The sequence below is a fragment of the Pongo abelii genome, chromosome 2 (assembly GCF_028885655.2).
Source record: "Pongo abelii isolate AG06213 chromosome 2, NHGRI_mPonAbe1-v2.0_pri, whole genome shotgun sequence".
Classification (NCBI taxonomy): Eukaryota; Metazoa; Chordata; class Mammalia; order Primates; family Hominidae; genus Pongo; species Pongo abelii.
In genome coordinates this window covers 184,488,551-184,513,042 of record NC_085928.1, presented here as the reverse complement: position 1 = coordinate 184,513,042, position 24,492 = coordinate 184,488,551, and the positions used below count along the sequence as shown (strand labels likewise).

The 24,492-nt window shown below is 36.6% G+C and overlaps 1 protein-coding gene across 13 annotated transcripts in view; it reads right to left on the bottom strand.

Moving 5' to 3' along the window:
* NAALADL2 (N-acetylated alpha-linked acidic dipeptidase like 2) overlaps window positions 1-24,492 on the bottom strand; it is a 1,370,084-nt gene that overhangs the window by 1,273,435 nt on the left and 72,157 nt on the right. For 10 of the 13 annotated variants that reach the window (XM_063722339.1, XM_063722336.1, XM_063722335.1 and 7 more), the window contains one exon: window positions 809-871. The exons of the other annotated variants lie outside the window; for them this stretch is intronic. The gene's annotated coding sequence lies outside the window, so the exon portion shown is untranslated. The remainder of the gene's footprint in view (window positions 1-808; window positions 872-24,492) is intronic. 13 annotated transcript variants of the gene reach the window in all.

The window sequence follows — 24,492 nt, the reverse complement described above, 5'->3', positions numbered from 1 at the left end:
CTGGCACTTAATAGTGCTCAATAAATATTTGTTGAATGAATGAACTGCTTAAACCTCTATTTCAAAGAGAAATAGAATATTGTTAATTGGTCCATTCCATGATCTTTCAAGTCAATGGTAGTAAGCTAAATAATCACAAATGATAGCATGATCTATAATTATACTGATTAAAATCTCTTACAGTATAATTATATGAAGATTTGCTTCCCTTTAATTTAATATCCATAATAAAAAACAATTGCTAGCAATTTCTAATTAGTTGTCTTTTTCCAAATCCATATTAATTTAAGATTCAGACACCCTTGTGATACATTTCTACAATACATAGAATTGCTTAGCAAAGCATATGGCTCATTGTAAGTCTTCAATAACATTAGTGTGATGGCAGTAGTGTTGGTGGACTGGTTTATAGTGATGGCAACAATGAATGTGTATCATTGATATTACATAGAAATCATATGACTTTTTTATTCAAGATAAATTTAGACACTTGTTGAGTTCTTTCAAAATACAGGAAGAACTTTGCCATGTCTTATTTACAAGTAATATTGTTATTTGCATTATTGTTAAATTAAGCATAATAACAAACCATTGTATTGGGGAAGAGAATGTGAAATATTATAATAAAATTTTACAATGTTTTGTAATGGTAACAATTCCCCAAGATGACCAAATATGTATGTAAACAATTGACATCTGGATGCTATTTTACAAAAACAGCAGTTACAGAGAGAAAGGGTTTTCATTTTCTCTAACACTTCAAACAGCCTTACAAATATTTATAAAAGGTCACCAATAGAGGGCTTACCTAGGGTTGAATAAAAGACGCCCTAAGACATCAAAAGCTATTTTGAACGTCCAGCTGGGAGATCTAAAACAGAAAGTAGCAAAGACAGTTTGTGACAAAGCTGACACACAGTATTCTGAAACGAGTGAAATCAATTGTGACATTTTTCATTTATTTGTAAATGCCTCTTTGGCAGTACACTCACTCAAAACGACAGTTGCTTCTTACAGAATAGGGGAGGTGATGGTAAAATAGAGGAATCCTGACAGTTGCTTTAATGAGATTCTGCATTAGGGCTATTCTAACACTTTCACCCAACAAGAAGGTTGCCCTTCATTTTCAATATCGTATCTCAGTAATTTGGAAAATGTTATCTCTATGAAAAACTAAACTAGCCAGTCCTGAATAGCCATGGCCCAGTTTATTTTCCCCCTATCTTTCAATCAGTAGAAAACATTCTAAATAAAGTATCTAAATAAATGTCAGCTGTTCAGACCAATTACCTGTTCTCATTAAGAATGCTTTTTTCATTAAAAACAGTAATATGGAGTGTCAGAACAACTCAAGACATACATACCAGAAACTCAGTATTTGCTTGAAAGTATCTGGGAGTATACTTTAAGCTGCATTTTAAAAATGCTTTTATTTTTATATTTGATGTTCCTAAGGAAAAGCAAATTGTTGGCAAGGCAAAATTTCATTAGTCTTTGTAATATGAGCAACTGCAAATTGTCACAATCTAAATATTGAATTCATTTTTTCATTCAGTCATTCTTTGATCAGATGTTAAGTGTTTGGTGCAACTGCAAATGAACTGCTGTAAACCTACTTCTTAAAGAAAGAAAAAAAAAGTAAATTATATTGTAGAGGGAAAATGCAATCCAATCCAGAGCCTAGCCCAGCACCTATCAGCTATTAGTCAACCAATAGGTATTTGTTGAACTGATAAACTCAACAAATTATATATGGCAATGTAACCCACAGCATTATGGGCATATCCAGATCCCAGATAAATGAACTAATAAGCGACACTGGAGGAATAATGAACTCTCTGGGTTCCAATTTCCTTATCTGTAAAGTAATATTTACTTTATAAGAGTGTCATGAGGATAAAATAAAAGTTGGGGCAGGAATAAATCACCTAGTACAGCTCCTGGTTCATAGCAAATTGTCAATAAATGGTAGCTATTATAAAGCTTTGCTTTAGCCAATACAAATGATATTTCTCAAATACAATAACAAAATGACTAACAACAGTAGAATGAGGGAACCCTGTCTGTTAGGATAATACTATTAGCTTTGGTTCTGTCTCTTCCACTAAGAGCCACTTTGCAAATCAGTTTTTCTCACAAAAATGGGACTAATACTGTATTCCTATATTTACATAAAACTAGAACTCAGGTTGACTATAAAAGTTGTCTGGGTACTTTAAGTACCCTAATATCATACATTGTTGTAATAAGTACCATGAATACAGCAGTGAGCACCATTTCAGTTTGGCAAATTAACTGTGGTCTAAGATCTTGTGTTGGTAATTTTGCCCTGCTAGTCAATGGTTAATTTTCAGGTAATGTTCAGTAGAGCTCATAAACAAAACTGCTTGAGAAGCTAAATGTGTGCAGATTCATGAAGGTTTTTGTCTCTTTATTCTACTTTTAATTTACCTAGAGCAGTGGCTCTCAAACTGACACATTAAAATTACCAGAAGGATGTGTTTATTGCCAATAGCTATAGTGTAACTCCAGACCAGTTAAATCAACATATTTTTTAACATTCCTCAGATGATTCTAATGTGCAGCTAAGATTGAGAACCACTGGCCTAAAGTCTGGTTCAATTTTTCTCCAAAAAACACTGTTGGCTTCCCAAACAAATCACTTTTTTCTCTTCTTTACAAGACCCTGATTCATCTTCCGTGTCTTTTTTCTTTCCAAGCAACTCTGGAGAGGGTGACTGTATGCACAAGTTTAAGACGATCCTGATTAGACTCAAACATAATGGCGCCATTACTTTTGCCAGGGATTGATTTAGGGGTATATATGTTATCCATAGCTAGCCAGTCAGATGGTAGGAAAGGTGTTCTTGGGGCTTCTAAGTTTTCCACCCTTCTGAAAAAATCCTTTGTTTCCTGTTGTTGTACACAGATGTGATGGCTAGGACTGCTCTGGACGTCTTGGGAGCAGGGAGGAAGTTAGTCTAACGCCAAAGCCAACGTCGTAAGGATGGCAGAGCAGAATGATAGAAACAGAATCTGTGATAATGTCATTCAGCTGCTCAAATAATTTGCCCAATATCTGGAATTATGTAAAATAAATTCAGGTAACATCAAAGCATTTTGAACTTAAATAGCATTCCAAACAAACGAAAAAATGGACTAGATCCCAAGACTAACTTTAGGTTAAAAAATTTTTGGTTTATATTGTGAAATATTTATGAATTAAACCATCTGGTAAAAAATGTGTTACTTTTCCTTAGAAATTAACCAATGTCCTAGTTTTATTTAAATGGTTTCATAGCACATTTTACTAAGAAATATTGTGTAGTATGTACACAGACATAAGAAATGTAATAGTAGATTCTGCCCTTTAAATACTTTTTTATAAGTACTAATTTGTTCCAATTTTTATATACACATAATGTGCAATATCAAAATATATTTTCTACCTCCCACATATATATGTGCATTTGCTTTTTAAAAAATTATTGCCAAGTTTATAAAGTGGAGAAAAATGAGTTTTTTAATATCCAACCACAATAATTGCATGGCTTCCTAATAATCTTGTTTTTAATTGATTCTATAGATAGCTTGCATTTCTTGCCAGCTGTATGTCTTATTCTCAAAATGACTACAGTTTTGTTTCTGAAATGTCTTCTCTTTTCTTTAAGCAATACTTTCCTGGACCAGGAAATAATGAGGATACTTTGGAATGATGCTTTATTGTCAACTACACAGTTGGAATGAGATTAATCAGAATTTTGCTATAAGATCTATTATGGAGCTTTAAGTGACATACACTGTAATCACTATGCTCCAATTAGACACTTTAAATCTGTGGGTTTTGTTTTGTTTTGTTTTTTCCAACTAATTTCCTTTGTGTTGCTTCTTCCTCTCTCTACCTCCTCTGTGGTTCCTGTATTGTTTATTTAACAATAAGAATAATTTCAGAAATATCCACCAGCATTTTTGTGGAGAAGAAGACTAGACTATCCTTGGTGGATGGGATTTGTTAGGTGAGTCAGAGAGCAACATGTATTAGGAGGTGTAGCTTTTGAGAGCCAATAGAGATTAACAGAGAGGACAAACCAGGCTGATAAGAGGCTGATAAGAGGCCTCAATGGTATGATCTCTTTTCCTATGTTAGGAATAATGCTCAAAATCCTAAGGAAATTGAACACTCAAAGGATTCTTAGCAAACAATTTTACTTCTACGCAGAGGGGTGCCTCCTTGGCCAGCACACCTGAACAAAGGGGCACGAGAGCCTTTATTCCTGATGCAAGTCCTGCCCCTGTACCCTTTCCCCATTGGCTGGGGTTGGGTCATACAGTCTAAACTAATCCCGGTTGGCTAAACATTTGCTTTTTTTAGATAAGGTGGGCACGTAAAAGAAAGCAGAGAGGAAAGGGAAAGCGGTGTCTGCAATGAGCTAGAAAGTTAGTCCTCTTTCCGAATAAGGAAAGGAATGTGAGCTGGTACTGATTATACCTGGTACTCTGGCGTGCCTGGCATCTAACAAAGGCAAAAAAGAAAAAAGGAGAAAAAAGAGAAAAAGGAGAAGGGGGGGGTACTATGAATTAAAGAATAAAAGATTGTTCAGGTTATTTAAAGAGAAACCTTATCATATCCCACAGCTATGACCCTCCAAATCCTCAATAAATTTATAACTGTCATGTTATGCTTAATGTGATAGATTTCCTGCAAAAGTCAACAGGGGATACAGTTTGGTGAAGTTGAGAAGTGAGTAGAAAGGTTGAAGCTAAGAACGTGCAGTAAGGGAAAGAGTGCTGAAAAAAACACAGGCGGAAATCCTTAGAGCACATTCCATCCAGAATACATCAGGTAGTGAAACAGGGGCTCAGTCGAATTTTCCTTAAATGTAGCTTGGGAAACCAGTTATATTTTTTTCTCCCTGACTATTCTATAAGCACCTGAGAACAGTACTCTTTGAACAGTACTTCTTTGAATTCCATATAGAATTCAATGATTAAATTTGACTCCAGTAGGACAGCTCCTCCTAAAATGGCCTTTGTCCCTCTTACTCCTAAATTTAGGCAATTTCCATACCCTCCTCCTTTCCTTCTCTACTCAAATATTTATAAGACTGACCTCTCAATAGTGGTAAGAACTTGGCAGAGCTAGAAATCTCATGGCCTGAGTTTGGTTTGGGATCATCTCCTTATTTCTAGATCACTTACTGCTTTTATGTTATAGTAATGGATCTTCATACTCTAAAAAAAGTTATAGGTGCTCATGTCTGTCTCAGTCCTCCTCACCCAAGGACAGGGATCTGACTCCATCTCTACATCCCTCTCCCTTCCCCCGCAAACTGAAAAGGACCTTCACAAAGTAGAGACTTAATAAATGTCTGATGCATTGAACACAATTATAAATGAAGTACCTATTTTTTGCTCTGTTTATATTTATACTAAAACTGTACTTGCAATGATTTCATCTACCTTTTGGAGCATTAAAGTACAATCACTGGGGTCAGATATTTTATTTCATTAGTCTAAATCAATACTGATTTAAATAATTCTAGGAATTTTTATGAGGACTTTAACATTTTGAAATGTATTTCTGAAGGCAAGTCCTTATTTCTTGTAAATCCCATTTTATTCACAGAAATATGAGATGTCTTATGAACCACTGGTATTTCTATTGTAAATATTAAGGAATGTTGCATTACAATGCAGACAGGTAATCCGTAGGCCCAGCAGAGAAATAATGATTAACACACGCTAGAGGGAGTATACATTTTAATAGAATCACTCATATCCATGTTTCAAAGGTTACAAAACAGAATTGAGTTTACCAAAAAGCAAATAAATCATCTTACTTTGGGGTTTCTTCTTTCATTTCTGATTTTTAAATAATAAACATCATTTTCCCAGAGCAGGTAAACTACACTTACCTGTAAATGAACGATAGGAAGTTCGAAAATCCTCACAAAAGATTTACTCTCAGTGAACTCTGCTCCTGATAAATTCTGCCCATAATGTTTAATCAAATTTACTTTTAAAAAGAGAAAGCAGACTTTGGAGAGATGGCCTTTACATGGATTTTATTTGCTGATGATAATGATGATGCAGTGTCTCTTCACAAGATTACATGAGTTAGAAGGTAATCCCACTATGCACTCTTGCACCATTGAGTGCTCTACTTGAGTGCTGGTCGCAATTTTTGACTCCAAGCTAAGACAGAACCAAAAGGATAAAAAAAAATGCAGAGCCATGGAAGTAATGGCTAAAAGGACTAAAAATGAGCAAATGTGAAAGAAAATGTGAAAAAATTGATTAAAAAATAAGAGAAATAGAAACATACACCATGCATAGAAACATAGGGCCAAATAAATGAAAATGTCAGTATCAATAACCAGGCTTCTTTTTAATTACACTAAATTTGGGCTAAGTAAACGATGTTCATTATAGCTTGTGTATTTGTCCTAATGCTTTAATACTGTATTTGCCTTCTTCAGAAGTCATATGAACCTACAGTTCTACTACTGCAGGTCAGTGTGCTTTACCTCAATAAATTGCTTCAACAAATTTGTTCATAGTTTCACAAAATAAAATGATCATACAAGAGATGAATTATTGTTCCATTCAATATTTTAAGTCACACTTCCTACTTTCTGTGTCTGTAGGTTTTTCATTTTGTTTTGAGATGGAGTCTCCTTTGTCACCCAGTGATATGGTTTGGCTGTGTCCCCACCCAAATCTCAACTTGAATTCCCACGTGTTGTAGGAGGGATCCAGTGGGGGGTAAGTATTCACCCATTCAGTGGGTGAATAAGTCTCATGAGATCTGATGGTTTTAAAATTGGGAGTTTCCCTACACAAGCTCTCTTCTCTTATCTGCTGCCATATGAGACATGCCTTTCACCTTCTGCTGTGATTGTGAGGCCTCCCCAGCCACGTGGAACTGTAAGTCCAATAAACCTCTTTCTTTTGTAAATTGCCCAGTCTCAAGTATGTCTTTATCAGCAGCATGAAAATGGACTAACACAGTAAATTCGTACTAGTAGAGTGGGGTGCTGCTGAAAAGATATCTGAAAATGTGGAAGCGGTTGGAACAGTTTGCAGGGTTCAGAAGAAGATAGGAAAATTTGGGAAAGTTGGAAGCTCCCTAGAGACTTGAATGGCTTTGACCAAAATGCTGATAATGATATAGACAATGAAATCCAGGCTAAGGTGTTCTCAGATGGAGATGAGGAACTTGTTGGGAACTGGAGCAAAGGTGACTCTTCTTACGTTTTAGCAAAGAGACTGGTGCATTTTGCCTCTGTCCTAGAGATTTGTGGAACTTTGAACTTGAGAGAGATGATTTAGGATATCTGGTGGAAGAAATTTCTAGGCAGCAAAGCATTCAAGAGGCGACTTGTGTGTTGTTAAACGCATTCTGTTTTAAAAGAGGAACAAACCATAAAAGTTTGGAAAATTTGCAGCCTGACAATGCGATAGAAAAGAAAATCCCATTTTCTGAGAAGAAATTCAAGCCGGCTGCAGAAATTTGCGTTAAGTAATGAAGAGCCAAATGTTAATCACCAAGACAATGGGGAAAATGTCTCCAAGGAAGGTCAGAGACGTTTGCAGCAGACCCTCCCATCACAGGCCTGGAGGCTGGGGAGGAAAAAGTGGTTTTGGGGGCGAGGCCCGGGGTCTCCATGCTGTGTGCAGTGTAGGGATTTGATGCCGTGTCCCTGCTGCTCTAGACATGGGTGAAAGGGGCCAACATAGAGCTTGGGTTGTAGCTTCAGAGGGTGCAAGCCTCAAGCCTTGGCAGCTTCCACATGGTATCAGCCTGCCAGTGCACACAGGTCAAGAACTGCAGTGTGGGAACCTCCGCCTAGATTTCAGCAGATGTATGAAAATGCCTGGATGTTCAGGCAGAGTTTGCTGCAGGGGCAGGGCTCTCATGGAGAACCTCCGCTAGGGCAGTGCTGAAGGGAAACTTGGGGTCAGAACCCCCACACAGAGTCCCTACAGGAGCACCACCTAGTGGAGCTGTGAGAAGAGGGCCACCATCCTCCAGACCTCAGAATGGTAGATCCACTGACAGCTTGCATGGTGCACTGGAAAAGCTGCAGACACTCAGCAACAGTCCATGAAAGCAGCAGGGAAGGAGGCTTTACCCTGCAGAGCCACAGAGGCAGAGCTGCCCAAGACCATGGGAACCCACCTCTTGCATCAGTGTAACCTGGATATGAGACATGGAGTCAAAGAAGATGATTTCGGAGCTTTAAAATTTCGCTGCCCCGGTGGATTTCGGACTTGCATGGGGCCTGTAGCCCCTCTGTTTTGGACAATGTCTCCCATTAAGAATAGGTGTGTTTACCTCATTCTTATACTCCTATTGTACCTAGGAAGTAACTAACTTGCTTTTGATTTTACAGGCACAAAGGCAGAAGGGACTTGCCTTGTCTCAGATGAGACTTTGGACTGTGGACTTTTGAGTTAATGTTGAAATGAGTTAAGATTTTGGGGGACTGTTGGGAAGGCATGACTACTTTTGAAATGTGGGGACGTGAGATTTGTGAGGGGCCAGGGGAAGAATGATAAGGTTTGACTGTGTCCCCACCCAAATCTCATCTTGAATTCCCATGTATTGTGGGAGGGACCCAGTGTGAGGTAATTAATCTTGTGGGCAAATCTTTCCCATGCTGTTCTCATGACAGCAAATAATTCTCATGAGATCTGATGGTTTTAAAAATGGGAGTTTCTCTGCACAAGCTCTCCTCTCTTATCTGCCACCATGTGAGACGTACCTTTCACCTTCCGCCTTGATTGTGAAGTCTCCCCAGCTATGTGGAACTGTAAGTCCAATAAACCTCTTTCTTTTGTAAATTGTGCAGTCTCAGGAATGTCTTTATCAGCAGTGTGAAAACTAATACACCCAGGCTGGAGTGCAGTGGCATGATCTCGGCTCACTGCAACCTCCACCTAAGGTTCAAGCGATTCTTGTACCTCAGCCTCCCGAGTAGCTGGGACTACAAGTGCATGCCGTCACACCCCAATTTTTTGTATTTTTACTAGAGACAAGGTTCCACCATGTTGGCCAGACTGGTCTCGAACTCCTGACCTCAGGTGATCTACATGCCTTGGCCTCTCAAAGTGCTGGGCTTACAGGTATAAGCCACTATCCCTGGTGACTACATTTGTAGTATTTTATATTTTATATAAGAAGGATACTCCTATAATGCTATGCACACTATGAAAGTTTATAATCTAAATGAAATGGAAAAGACTAACATATATGAAACAATAGGCATTTTTATTCAGTACCATTGTTGCTTTGATTAAATCTAGCGGAGAAAATATTCTCAAAAGAGATAGTACATAACACAAAGTGGAAGAAAGCTCCTACGTGTGAATTTAGATTGACAAGCTTTTTATAATAAAATATATTAATAGTAAATATTTTTGGCTTTTCTGGCCACACGGTACCTGTTGCAACTATTCAGTCTGCTGTTGGAATATGAAGCTATTACTGACAATATGTAAATGAATGTGCATGGCTGTATTCCAGTAAAACTTTATTAACCAAAACTGGTGTTGAGCCAGATTTGGCCTGGGGACCATAATTTGTCAGCCCCTTGTCTAGTTCATCAGTTTCAAAGGGATGCATCCCCTTTCCAATACAAAATAGCAAGAAAGGGACCAAGGCCAGGTAGAATTTTTGTAGATAACCCCTGAAATCCCAGAACATAAGAAACACTTATGCTTGAATATAATTTCAAGCAAATGTGATGGATGTTTTATTAATATATTGTTTTATATTATCCATGTAAATTTCTGCCTCCATTAGATAGATTCTTTAGACTTTCCCAACTAGACAAATCTCTTCCTAAGCTCCCTGTCATTAAATTTCCTTGGCAATTGAGATGGCTTTGACAAAAGTCTAGACATCAAATTTGGGAAATTAAAAGCTTACTTACACTTAAAAAGAAAATAAAAGACTTTCTTTTTTTTTTTTTTTTTTTTTTGAGATGGAGTTTCACTCTTGTTGCCCAGGCTAGAGTGCAATGGCGCAATCTCAGCTCATTGCAACCTCCGCCTCCCAGATTCAAATGATTCTCCTACCTCAGCCTCCCGAGTAGCTGGGATTACAGTCACGTGCCACCACACCCAGCTAATTTTTGTATTTTTAGTAGAGACAGTTTCACCATGTTGGCCAGACTGTTCTCTAACTCCTGACCTCGTGATCCACCTGCCTCAGCCTCCCAAAGTGCTGGGATTACAGGTGTGAGCCACCATGCCCAGCCAAGACCTTCTTTTCTATCACTGATATATGTCTGTTTTCTTAACTCTTTCCTAGAAATCCAAATATTTTGCTACATTAGAAAGTAGAGCAGAACAAATTACTGAATAAGTGCATCTTCACCGCAACTTAAACATTGTGACTTCTTTTCACTCCACCCTCTACTGTGTAGATATATCACAACACATCCAAAATTGTGAACAGATAATGTTAGTAGCTGCAGTATGACCCTAAGTTATTTTAGTGATAAACTACTAATAAAAAATTTCAGGCCGGGCACGGTGGCTCACGCCTGTAATCCCAGCACTTCGGGAGGTAAGACAGATGGATCAGTTGAGGTCAGGAGTTTGAGACCAGCCTGGCCAACATGGTAAAATCCTGTCTCCAGTAAAAATACAAAAATTAGCTGGGTGTGGTGGCACATGCCTGTAATCCCAGTTACTCAGGAGGCTGAGGCAGGAGAATCACTGGAACCTGGGGGGAAAGAGGGTGCAGTGAGCACAGATCACACCATTGCACTCCAGCCTGGGTGACAGAATGAGACTCCATCTCAAAAAAAAAAAAAAAAAAAAGAAAAACAATTTCAGTGTTACAAAATACAATTATTAAGTTAGCTGGCTATTTATTAAATTAATGTACTAATACTTCTCTAATATTCTTTCCCATAGAAAAATTATGAAAGTGATTCATCAATTATCATGATCCAGTTACCACAAATAATAGTCAATATATATTATATGCCAGGCAATATGTAAAGTGCTATACATTTATTTAACTATTTACTAGTCAAAGCAATTCTTTATAACGTAGGTACTATTATTACTCTCATTATACCATGATGAGAAAACTGGGCCACAAAGAGGTTGTAAAGCATGCCAAAAGTCACACAGCTAGTAAGTAGCAGAGCTAGAATTCGAAAGCTGGTGGTCTAGGTTCCCAATGCTAATGAGGCCACAGCCATGACTGTTTACACAGAAATGCTGGTCCACTGAATTGCCAGTATGCCCTACACTATGCCTGCAAAATATCACCATTGGCAAGAGGGATGATGAAACGAAAGTGGGAGGTGAATACAGAAAAGTATAAGCCTCAATTGGTAAGTGAGGGAGAAGCACCTGAAAATTTATACCTAAGGACCCAAAAGTCATTATTCAACAAATGCTGTAAGTCAGTAAATCCTCCTTATAGACATGGCAAACACATTTATTTCAGGCTTTAGGATCAGATTAGCCTATATTTAGATCCTAGTTCCACTACTTAATAGCTAGTTTTTTGACTAATTAAAATCTATGAAACTCAGACTACTCTTGTATAAGATGAGAACAATAATCCATGCTCCCCCGTTATTATGAGGATTAGAAATGCTCATGGGGGACCAGGACATAGTGGGTGCCCCCCAAAATGGTATCTCTTATTAGTCAAAGTTTTGTTTCTTCACTTTTAAGTACAGAAATGAAAGTATTGCTATGGTAACAAGTTGAAGAGATGCTAGAGATCTGAATAAAGTTGAAAATCCATCCAAACATCTGAAAGACTTGTCTATATGAATTTTTGATTTCACATAATTTATGGATTATCTAAAAACACCATTAAAAATACAGCTATGATTAATCATTGCTATGGATGTTTGTGCCCCTCCAAATCTTACCGTGAAATGTGACTCTCAATGTTGGAGGTGGGACCTGGTTGGGGGGTGACTGGATCATGGGGGTGAATCCCTCATAAATGGTTTCACACCATCCCCTTGGTAATAAGTGAGTTCTCACTTGGTTCACATGAGATCTGGTTGTTTACAAGTCTGAGACATCCCCCTTCTCTTGCTCTTGCTCTCACCATCTGACATTCTGTCATGATTGTAAGCTCCCTGAGGCCTCACCAGAAGTAGATTCCAGCATCATGCTTCCCGTACAGCCTGCAGAATGGTGAGCCAATTAAACCTCTTTTCTTTATAAATTACCTAGCTTCAGGCATTCCTTTATAGTGACACAAGAATGGACTAGCACAGTCATAAAGACAAATTCTCTAGAAGACTGTCTCAATTTTTCATCTGAAACAACTACATCTATCCAATTACAGTCATGTGTTGCTTAATGACAACGATATATTCTGAGAAATGCACTATTAGGTGATTTTGTCTTTGTGCAAACATGATAGATGGTATTTACATCTAGACTGTACAGACTACTGTACACACAGACTATATGGTAGGGCCTAATTGCTCCAGGCAACAAACCTATACAGTATGTTACTCTACTGAATACTCTAGGCAACTGTAACACAATGCTAAGTGTTTGTACATCTAAACACATCTAAACACAGAAAAGGTAATGCTTCGTGCTACAATGTTAGGATGGCTATAACTTTACTAGGCAAGAGGAATTTTTTAGTTCTATTATAATCTTATGGGCTGCGCATGGTGGCTCACATTTGTAATCCCACGACTTTGGGAGGCTGAGGCAGGAGAGATCAGCCTGAGCAACATGGTGAGACCCAACCTCTACAAATGTTTTCTTCTTTTTTTTTTTTTAATTAGTTGGGCATGGTGGCAGGTACCTGTGGTCCCAGCTGCCCAGTAGGAGGCTGAGGTGGGAGGATGGCTTAAGCCCAGGAGGTCAAGGCTGCAGTGAGCTACAATGATGCCACTGCACTCCAGCATGAACAACAGAGCAGGACTCTGTCACAAAAAAAACAATATTTTATTTTATGGGACCACCTAAACATATGTGGTCCCTTGCTGAATGAAACATTGTTACATAAGGTGTATGTACTATGACATTATTTCAATTCATAGAGCTTCCTGCCTTGTCTGTGGCTGCAATATATTGTGAAGATACCTTCAAGCCTGGGCAAGCCTTACAGGACTAGGACAGGCTGAACATCCACCCGCCACCCCACTCTCATCTGCTTACTTTCAGTTTAAAGCAACACCCACATCTATTTTCCCCAATGCGCTACATAAATATTATCATTTCATTATTTTCTAGTGAGCCTTGATATATCAAAGATAGGAAAGAATTGTATTACTGGATGCCATCTGATACATTAGTCATTAAATAAAGAGGTAGTGGCAATCATACTTTAATGTAGCTAAATTATACTTCAGTAAAAATTTTTAACATGATATATTAATTATATGACATTATGCACAATCATAAAACATAGATAATATTTCAAGGAGGTGTTGTTAATTCAGAAGACCAAAAGAACAGATAGAAAGACATAGATAAAAGCAAAAAAAAAGAAGAAATAAAGAGACCAAGTATATTCATAAAATTTTTTTAATTTTCTAATTTTCTCTAAGAGAGATAATGGGGCACACATCATACTTGCTGAAGCCCATTCACAACCTGAATTTTAAAAAGAGGAAAAAAGCAAAATAATGTTATACAACCATATGATTATCATGACTAAAATAATAAGACACATAATTATGTTGCAATATTTAAACACAAATTGGCAATGACCTGGCAATTTAGGAGTAGTAAAGTCATAAATAAGGAAAAAGACATATCCCCATGGATGAGGTAGGCAGCAGAAAGCCTCAGGTAGGTTAAAGTTAGTGAGATTAGTTTGAGCAGGCAGCAAATTTCAACTGTTTTCCATTCATCCAGGTAGTACTAAGCAATTATTTTTCAAGTAACTCCATTGTTGCCACTATGTGTTAGGCTCTGTTTTCAAATTTAAACCAACCTATTACATACCTTTATTATGGGAAAGCTTAAACAAAATGCATTTGTATAAGAGATGTAGATACAAACTTCAGAATATTCATGTTAATCATCATTGATCTCTGCTTTGATGGAGGTGATTTTTGATGTAAAATAAGCCAAAATTACAGTGAAATAATGGGAAAAGAGTTATGAATATAAAAATTTGAATTTATTAAGTATAACCAGAATATACATATATAGATTGTTTTCTTTATAGGAGAGTCTACATTAGTTCTAATGGTACTGCTATTATTTAAGTATGTTAAACAAAACAAATGAGTTTCTTAAACAGCAGTCTCATCACCTAACAAGTTTAGGTGTCTACAAGTTAATGATGATTACCAAAACAATTGTCTCAGTTCACTCAAGCTGCTATAATATAACAAAATACTATAGACTAACAAAACATTTGTTTCTCAGTTCTGGAGGCTAAAATGTCTAAGAGCAAGGTACCAGCAGACCTGGTCTCTGGTGAGGGCCCATTTCCTGTTTCACAGGCAGTGCTTTCTTGCTGTGTCCTCACATGGTGGAAGGGGCAAGAGATCTCTAGAGTTTCTTTTTCTTGGTTTTTTTTGAGACAGAGTCTCGCTCTTTCGCCCAAGCTGGAGTGCAGTGGCGAGACCTTGGCTCACTGCAAGCTCTGGCTCCTGGGTTCACGCCATTCTCCTGCCTCAGCCTCCCGAGTAGCTGGGACTACAGGCGCCCGGCTAATTTTTGTATTTTTAGTAGAGACAGGGTTTCACCGTGTTAGCCAGGATGGTCTCGATCTCCTGACCTCGTGATCCACCCGCCTCGGCCTCCCAAAGTGCTGGGATTACAGGTGTGAGCCACTGCGCCCGGCCTTTCTTGTTGTTTTAAGACACGGTCTTGGTCTGTCGCCCAGGCTGGACTGCAATGGTGTGATCATGGCTCACTGTAACCTCACTCCCACCTCAGCCTCCCATGTAACTGGAACTACAGGTGCACACCACTATGCCCATGTAATTTTTTTTTCTGTTTTTTGGAAAGATGAAGTCTATGTTATCCAAGCTGGTCTCAAACTACTGGCCTCAAGCAATCCCTCAACCTCAGCTTCCCGAAGTGCTGAGATTGAGCCAACGAGCTCAGCCCTCGCAGTCTCTTTTATAGGACACTAGTCTCATTCGCGAATACTCTTCCTTCATGACCTAATCACCTCCCAAAGGCTCCATCTCCTAATACCATCACCTTAGGGGTTAGGATTACAATGTATGAAACCAGGAGAGACGTAAAACACTCAGTCCATTGCAAGTCAATTCAATTTTTGGCTATGTTAATACCAGAACAAAGCAGAGGAAATATAAGACAAATATCCCACTATACTCTATGAGATGTGTATTAACCGAATGCCACTGTGCATGGCTTTATTTTTTTCTTTTGAGACAGAGTCTCACTCTGTTGCCCAGGCTGGAGTGTAGTGGTGCAATCAGGGCTCACTGCAGCTTGGAACTCCTGGGCTCCAATGATCCTCCTGCTTCAGCCTCCCAAGTAGCTGGGATGACAGGCGCATGCCACCATGCCTGGCTATTTTTTTTAATATAATTTTAGATTCAGTGACCATATGTGCAGGTTTGTTACATGCATACATTGTGTAATGGCGAGGTTTGGGCTTCTAGTGTACCCATCACCCAAATAATAAACAATGTGTCCAATAGATAATTTTTCAACCCTCATTCCCCTCTCCTTCTACACACTTTTGAAGTCCCATTGTCTATTAATTCAATCTTTATGTCTATGTGTACTCATCATTTAGCTCCCACCTATAAGCAAGAACATGTGGTATTTGATTTTCTGTTTCTGAGTTATTTCACTGAGGATAATTACCTATAGGCCTCCAGTTCTATCTGTGTTTCTGCAAAAGACATGTTTTCTTTTTTTTTTTTTTTTTTTTTTTTGAGACAGGGTCTAGCTCTGTCGCCCAGGCTGGAGTGCAGTGGCACGATCTTGGATCATTGCAACCTCAGTCTCCCAGGCTCAAGCCCAAGCGATTCTTGTGCCTCACCTTTCTGAGTAGCTGGTACTACAGGTATGCATCACCATGCCTGGCTAATTTTTGTATTTTTGGTATAGATGGAGTTTCACCATGTTGGCCAGGCTGGTCTTGAACTCCTAACCTCAAGTGATCCGCCTGCCTCGGCCCCCAACATTTTATTCTTTTTTATGACCAAATTGTATTCAGTTTTATTTATCCATGCAACTGTTGATGGACATTTAGGTTGATTCCGTGACTTTGCTATTGTGAATAGTGTTGCAATAAACATTCAAGAGCATGTGTCTTTTTTTGTATAATGATTTCTTCTAAGTAGATAAACAATAGTGGGATTGCTGAATTAAATAATTCCATTTTTAGTTCTTTGAGACATCTCCACACTGTTTTGCACAGAGGTTGTACTAACTTACATTCCCACCAACAGTGTTTGTGTTCCCTTTTCTCTGCATACTTGCCAACACCTGTTTTTTTTTTTTTATTATTTTTTAATAGCCATTCTAAATGGTGTAAGATGATGTCTTATTGTGGTTTTAGTTTGTATTTCTTTGATGATTACTAATGTTGAGCACTTTTTCATGTTTCTTGGCTGCTTGTATGTCCTTTATCCACTTTGCAATGGGGTTGTGTTTTTCTTGTTGAGTTCCTTGTAGATTCTTAATGTTAGTCCTTTGTTGGTGGCATAATTTGCTAATAATTTCTCACATTCTGTAAATTGTCTTTTACCTCTATTGGTTATTTCTTTTGCCGTGCAGAAGCATTTTAGTGTGATTAAATCCTATTTGTCTATTTTTGTTTTTGTTACATATGCTTTTGATGACTTAGTCATAAATTCTTTGCCTAGGCCAATATCCAGAAGAGCTTTTCCCGGGTTTTCTTCTATAATTTTTATAGTATCAGGTTTTACATTTAAGTCTTTAATCCAACTTAATTTTTGTATAAAGTGAGAGACAGGGGTTCAATTTCATTTTTCTGTATATGGCTAGCCAATTTTCCTAGCAACATTTATTGAATACAGTGTCTTTTCTTTATTGTTTATTTTTCTCATCTTTATCAAAGATCAGTTGGTTGCAGGCACATGGCTTTATTTCTGGGTTCTCTACTCTGTTACATTGATCTGATCCTATTTTTGTACCAGTACTATTCTCTTTCAGTTACTATAGCCTTGTAGTATAGTTTGAAGTCAGGTAATGTGAGGGCTCCAGCTTTGTTCCTTTTGCTTAGGATTGCTTTGGCTATTCGGGCTCTTTCTTGATTCCATACGAATTTTAGGATTGTTTTTTCTAATTCTGTGAAAAATGACATTGGTAATTTGACAGGAATTGCATTGCATCTGTAGATTACTTTAGGCAGTATGGTCACTTTAACAATATTGATTCTTCCAATTCATGAGCAAGGAATGTTTTTTCATTTGTTTATATCATCTACAATTTCTTTCATCAGTGTTTTGTAGTTCTCCTTGTACAGATCTTTCACCTCCTTGGATAAATGTATTCCTAGGCATTTTACTTTCTGTGTGTGTGTGGCTACTGTAAATGGCATTGTGTCCTTGATTTGGTTCTCAGCTTAAATGTTAAATGCTTTCAACTTTTTCCCATTCAGTATGATGTTGGCTGTGGGTTTGTCATAGGTGGCACTCGTTATTTTGAGGTATATTCCTTTTGATGCATAGTTTGTTAAGGGTTTTTATCATGAAAGGATGCTAGATTTTATTAAATGTTTTTTCTGATCTACTGAGATGATCATATGATTTTTGCTTTTAATTCTGGTTAGTACAAGGCATTTTGAAAGAGATATTGAAAACAGAAGGGTAAGAGAAGGGTAATACATGGAAAACAGGGAGCATTAAAAAAAAACCCTGGCCAGGCGTAGTGGCTCACGTCTGTAATCCCAGCACTTTGAGAGGCCAAGACGGGTGGATCACCTGAGGTCGGGAGTTCAAGACCAGACTGACCAAGATGGAGAAATTCTGTCTCTACTAAAAATACAAAATTCGCTGGGTGTGGTGTCGCATGCATATAATAATCCCAGCTATTCGTGCTGCTGAGGCAGTAGAATCACTTGAACTCAGGAGGCGGAGATTGCTGTGAGCCAAGATCATGCCACTGCACTCCAGCCTGGACAAAAAAGAGTGAAACTCTGTCTCAAAAAAAAAAAAAAAAAAAGGAAACCTTCATTCATTCACTTGTTTCAAAAACTTTGCTGAGGGCTAATCTTAATCTTAATATTGAAACTTTTAAATTATCTTGTGTTTCAAAGATCTCTGAGAAAATTATTTCCTTTGACAATGTTATCCCCATGTTTAAGAATATAAAATCTGTATATTGAGCATACTTACCAAATGTTGGTTTGAACCATTATTATTGCTTCTAATAAAACTCTCATTAATATCTTTTATATGTTGAATGTGTTTGTCTTGCAGGTGGTAGGTGATGGAGACAGAGAAAGAGAGATAAAGAAATACAGAGAGATACCTTGTTAACTCAGAGATATTATAACAAATTTTTATAATGTCATCAGAGATTTTTCTACTCTGAATAATTCAAATCATTGAGCTTTTGCCTTAAAAAAATGCAGAATACAAAGAGACTTATCAGGTGAGTGCAACTACTTCTGCTTTCTCAAAAGGTTGACCCGGCTTATGGTCTTTGAAAGGGCAACTGAGATAACCACGTGCTCAATACAGTTAGAATATATCTAAACTATTTAATGGTTTACCTATCTTCTTTTTCACACATCAAGTCGAATGGGTAGGGAAAGAGGCTTATAACAAGAGAAAACCTAACTAACTGTTGAAGGAATTCAATCTGGCTAAAACGTGGAAATATAAAGAGGAACAGCAAGAAATGAAGTTAGATAGGCCAGATAATAAGGGTCTTACAGGTCATGTTAAGGTGATTAAATTTTATTCTGAGGTTAATGAAGAATCTTTGAAAGATGTGAAGCAGGGCTGTGATTTACTTTATAGTAAGATCATTTCTCTATCTGAAATGTGATAATGGACTTGGAAACACTACAAGCAAAGAGATCGGTTAGGAAGCAGTGACATTAATCAGCTAAAAGATGAGTTTAAAAGTTGGGAATCAAAAACGTATTTAAAATTATTTTATGTAAAAAACTATCCCTAAGCCTCCCATTACTGGACAGAAAGTATTAAACAGAAAGTATTAAAGACAAATCGTTAAATGATAGATCCTAAAGCAGTTTGCTTATATGTAACTGATGGCCAATGTTGGTCCAGACAGTATTTTTTAAAAATTTGCCAAACTTTAAAAATCAGGAAATTACATACACACAGGCACATACATCCAGATTTGTAGCTTCTCTAGATAACAGGAAGATCTTGTAACCTGGGCCATCATTCCCACATAGTAAAAATTGACTACAGCTGGTTAATGATTACTCCTCTTAAATAGGGCATACATTCTCCAGTTTTTTCGAGTCTGCGCAATTTTTTACTTTCTTATCAGCATGGATACCATCTGTTAATTACCATTGATCACCTCTACACTTCAGTCGTCTATTTCACCTACATTGCCTCTACAGGCATTTGAGATTGGGACTTGTGTATAAAAGAATATGTAAATACTTTACTTAATTTTTAAAAATGACATTCTGTCATTTAAAATGACATTTTAAAATGACATTCTGTTTTTAGGAGGAAATCAGTGAGTGACAGAAACACAATATGCTAGAGATTTCTGAAAGAAACATGTACAAGGACATGAGAAAGTTAACAGAATAATTCCTTGTATCATCAATGTAGGAGTAATCACAGGCCTTTATTTAACTTGGTACCGCATATCACTTGGTGTCACTTTGGTCTCATAACAACTCAAATCTCTTTTCTCTAAAAAAGAAAAAGTACATTTTAAAAGTTCAACTTGGATTTAAAACTTCTCAAAATGAACCAAATACAGAATCAGCTATTCATTAGCTAACTACCTCATCTAGATTTCCTTCAGATAAAATTATTTTAAAAGTGATTAAGAAAGAGAAAGAACAGAATACCAAAAGTAAAAGCAGAAACACTTGCCATTTTACATTACCTTACCAGAAAAGTATTCCAATATTTGTACCAACACTATTTTCAATTAAATCCAATAAGCAAATATAATTCCAAGGATATGAAAAGGAACTGCTAAGATAATTGTTCTGAAAGCACTCCAATTAAAGATGAAAATGCATAATGCTTTATTTTGGCAAAAGAATGATCCAGTGGCACAGACAAGCAGTCACTTCTGTAACATTTAATAATCTGTAGACAAAATGCAAATAGCAACAACCCCCAAAATCTCTATAAATGTAAATCTGAATCAGAATATAAAACTGTGTTCATTTTCTCTTATAGAAAATAAAAAAATAATCTTCACATCACAACCTACGTTGTAACCATATGTTTTACTATATGAACATCTAATTCATTTTAAAAATTAATATTAAAAGTAATTATAGCAAGGGAGCTTTTTGCAATTTATTCATAGCTAATATTACATTTTAAAATATGTTTTTAAAACCTAAAGAATAATTTAAATTATAATACTGACAAATATTAGACTTTGAAAGTCATTTATTTGATTTTTTCCAAAATTCTTTAATTTTTCAAATTTCAAAATCACTATTCTTTGTATATATAACAACATTTACAGAAATGACTTGTGTGAATTTTTTACCATTTAGCATAAAGACATGTCATTCGTAATTTTCTTTTAAGTGAAAAATAAACAAAAATTTAGTTAAAACAGTATTATATGTCAGAGAGTTGTTCCACAACTAACTTATGATTTTAAGCAAAAGTAATATAAAAATGAACCACTTGTATTAGACAAGAGTATACAGATCAATTTTTATCATCTTTGTTAAATGAATAATTTCATAGAAAGCCTTTCAAATTCATTCAAATGAATACCAAGATACATATTAAATAAGCTGATTTTCCTAGGGCAACTGTAAGAAATGAATTGCCAAGTCCAGTCAATTTCTAAAGGCCCTGTGAGCTCTTCTAAACTCAACTCTAGGTCAGTAAAGTAGAATTACCAGGCAGAAGTGGAATGTCTACAAATAGAAGGTGAGTTACTGTGTGTACTGACGTCAAAGTAGTAAACTCCTTACTCCCCCAAGACAGGAGGAAAAAACAAAGGTCTCATTAAGTAGATAGTATTTCCTTTCACATATACAGCAGTGGGTCAAATGAGGAGATGCATAACTGATATCTGAACAAAGAAGATTTTAAAGATATAATGACCAATGTCATTAACAAATGAAATTGCTCTCAGAATACTGAAAAGATGTGATGAGGAAAAAACGTGCTATTAATATTTTAGAAGTGCTTGCTCTGGGAACACAACATTTACAACTCCACTAAGAGAAAACAAAGCGAGGCAGTATGAAGACCATGAAATAAACAAGTTTTTGTTTGCCAATGCAGTTGTACAACAGTACGAAAATCAACAATAAATACTTCATGGCATTCTGGTAGCAAAAGAAGTCAAGCACTTGGGTCAACTTGCCATTTTTTCTCTATTCATGTTTTGTTACTGCTTTTGCTCTTTTCTCCTAATCTACAACTTCTTATCATTTCTTTTCCCTTTTGCCTATGTTTAATGTCTATTGTTATCTAAGACTGCTATTACCACTCATCTAAAGGGTTCTTTCCTTTTTCTAGGCACTGTATTGAGAAAATGTCTAAACTGGCCTGAGATAACCTTGAATCACTGTTGTCAACAATGTTGCCAAACATAATTCCATGATTCAATCCAATTATATATTATCTAAACTTTACTCAGCCTTTAAGGGTTTTTTTTTTTTCCAATTGTCAGTTCTCTGATTTCAACCACTTTTCCTAAAAGATTCTCTAGTTTGGCCAAATATTTGTTCTATAAAACTTGATCACACATCTATAATATTTATTAATATAGTACCTGATATATTAAAAGCTGCCCCTTCAACAGTTTATAGCCTAGCAAGAGTGACAAGTCCTGTAAAATGTGCTAAGTAGTTTATAATGAAAACACGTACTGAAAGCTATAATGTAATTAACTAGCAGTTACTATTTGCCCAACTCCATGTTAAAGACTTTTCAAGACACCATTTCGTTTTATCCTCAAGGAAGAGGATTTTGCCCCATTTTTAAAAATGAGAAATGGAGATTGTTCAAGGACACACAGCCAGTGCATGGCAAAAGAGAATTTAAAGCGAGATTTTGTTAATTCCAAACCTAGGGGCTTAACAGTTACAAGTCTTAAAAGAATAGTGAAGTATCAGCCCAATAGAAAAGGGCTATCCTGTGTTTATACTGTGTTCATATCCTCCTATATACATGCATCTCCCCACCTGAATGCCTTTTCTGAAATATTATTTTTCTCTCCTTTAGAACTTCCTCCAACCTCACCTAATGATTCTTTCTTGATAATATTGCTTCACTATAATTGCTCCCTCAGAATCTTTGCTTCATTTCTGAAATATATTTAGAGTATTAAATTTGAACTCATTTGTAAACATTCTTTATAAGTAATTTCACAGGTGAGTATTTTATGACCTCAACTAGGTATTATCACACTTGGAAGTAGGTAGCAAGCCAGCATTTCTTTTGACCAGCCTCGGGTACCCAGTGTAGTAATTTACTAATGGTGACACAAAAGTAATTCTTGGGGGAGCACAAATCAATGATAAAAGAGTTCTACTGAGTAAAAAGCAGTACTGTTATTTTCCAAATTGTCTTTAGTTATACTCTCCAGAGACTGATAATAAAACATCATACATTAGATCAAAGAAAAATAGAAAAAAATTTATAAAATTTTGAGGAAAGAATAAACAATAACATAAAAGCAAATATACTCCTATGAAAAAAGAGCCCAAATGTGAAATAGGATCTACAATATACAACTTCATCTACTCATGTGTACAAATATTTTCATTTCCCTATAGAAAAGACTACTTAATAACTGTTTAGTAATTAGTCAACTCTCTTGATAGTGAAACAAATAAAAATATACATAATCCTTGATTAGATTCATGGATATAACTGAATATAAGCATTTCATATTTTATGTCTTGAATTGGGAATTTTATATAGCAACTGGTTTTCTATTATAGATATTTTTCATATGGCTTTTTATATAATCATTTTTTCTTATGAAACATATACATAGAGACTTTGTTGTTGCTCTTGCCTCAGACTGTGTTTAAGGCAGCGAGTCGCATGGGAACTGCGACCACAGCTGTTAAAGCTAGGAACAATACGCATTCACAATTTTAAAACATTAAAATGTAAAATTAAAGGGCAAAATATGGAGCATCATTTTGACAAAGGTAGTGGGTGGAAAATTCATTATCTTAACAGTGAGCAACAGAATCATTCTTACAGAGGGAATTAATTTAGAAAAAAAAAATTGATAATTCACTTGGGGTGAAAATAGGATCAAAGAGCCTGCTATGTTAGGTTCCAGTATATAAATAAGGACAGCTAATCTGCTTTGCATCATAAATGATCAAAAATGTAAGGATAGGTGGGTACAGAGAAGAGGGCTGACAAGGGGAAGAGAGAGAGAAAAAAAAGACATCAGCAATACTGAACTAAACAAAGGCAAGACATGACGCTGAAGGAAGTGGCAAAATTAAAATCTGGTATTAGAGTAACAAAAGGACTTTCAAGAACAGATGTCTCATATTTCATGTGAAATTCTTTGTTAGTACTACACTGAAGTGCTGTCCCTGCAAATCCAGATATTTATAATAAGGTGTAATTTTTTATGACTTTTGTGGGTAGATTTTGTAAATGAAGATGAATTTCAAATCTGGAACAACACAATGGAAAAACATTCAGCAAGCATAGATGACAAAAAGATCTCTAAACCGAATTTATTCAGTAAAAGCAAGAGCTCACAGAAAGCAACAATATTGACAATATGAAATTCCTCTTTCACCTTACCTCTGCAAAGGATTTTGTAATTCCAAACGAAATAAGAGTCCAGTGGATCTTACCAATCTTTGGAAACAAACAGATACAGTCTAAGGAATATTTGAAATTTACATGAAATTAGAAAGATGCCAGTTATATAATTATAAACTATAATTTAAATGTTGATATTCATTAAAAATAGATAAAATAATTAAATTGGTATGTGCTGGTGAAAAAATAAATCATTAAGAGAAGTAGATACTTAGAATAAATTATCTAGATGGAGATATAGCATGTCATTAAAATTCAAGCTTATGGCTGGGTGTGGTGGCTCACGCCACACCCAGGGAAGTGTAATCCCAGCACTTCAGGAGGCAAAGGCAGGTGGATCAGGAGATCAGGAGTTCAAGACCAGCCGGACCAACACGGAGCAAGCCTGTCTCTACCAAAAATACAAAAGTTAGCTGGGTGTGGTGGCACACGCTTGTAATCCCAGCTACTAAGGAGCCTGAGGCAGGAGAATCGCTTGAACCTGGGAGGCAAAGGTTGCAGTGAGCCGAGATAGCGCCATTGCACTCCAGTCTGGGCAACAGGGAGAGACTCCGTCTCCCAAAAA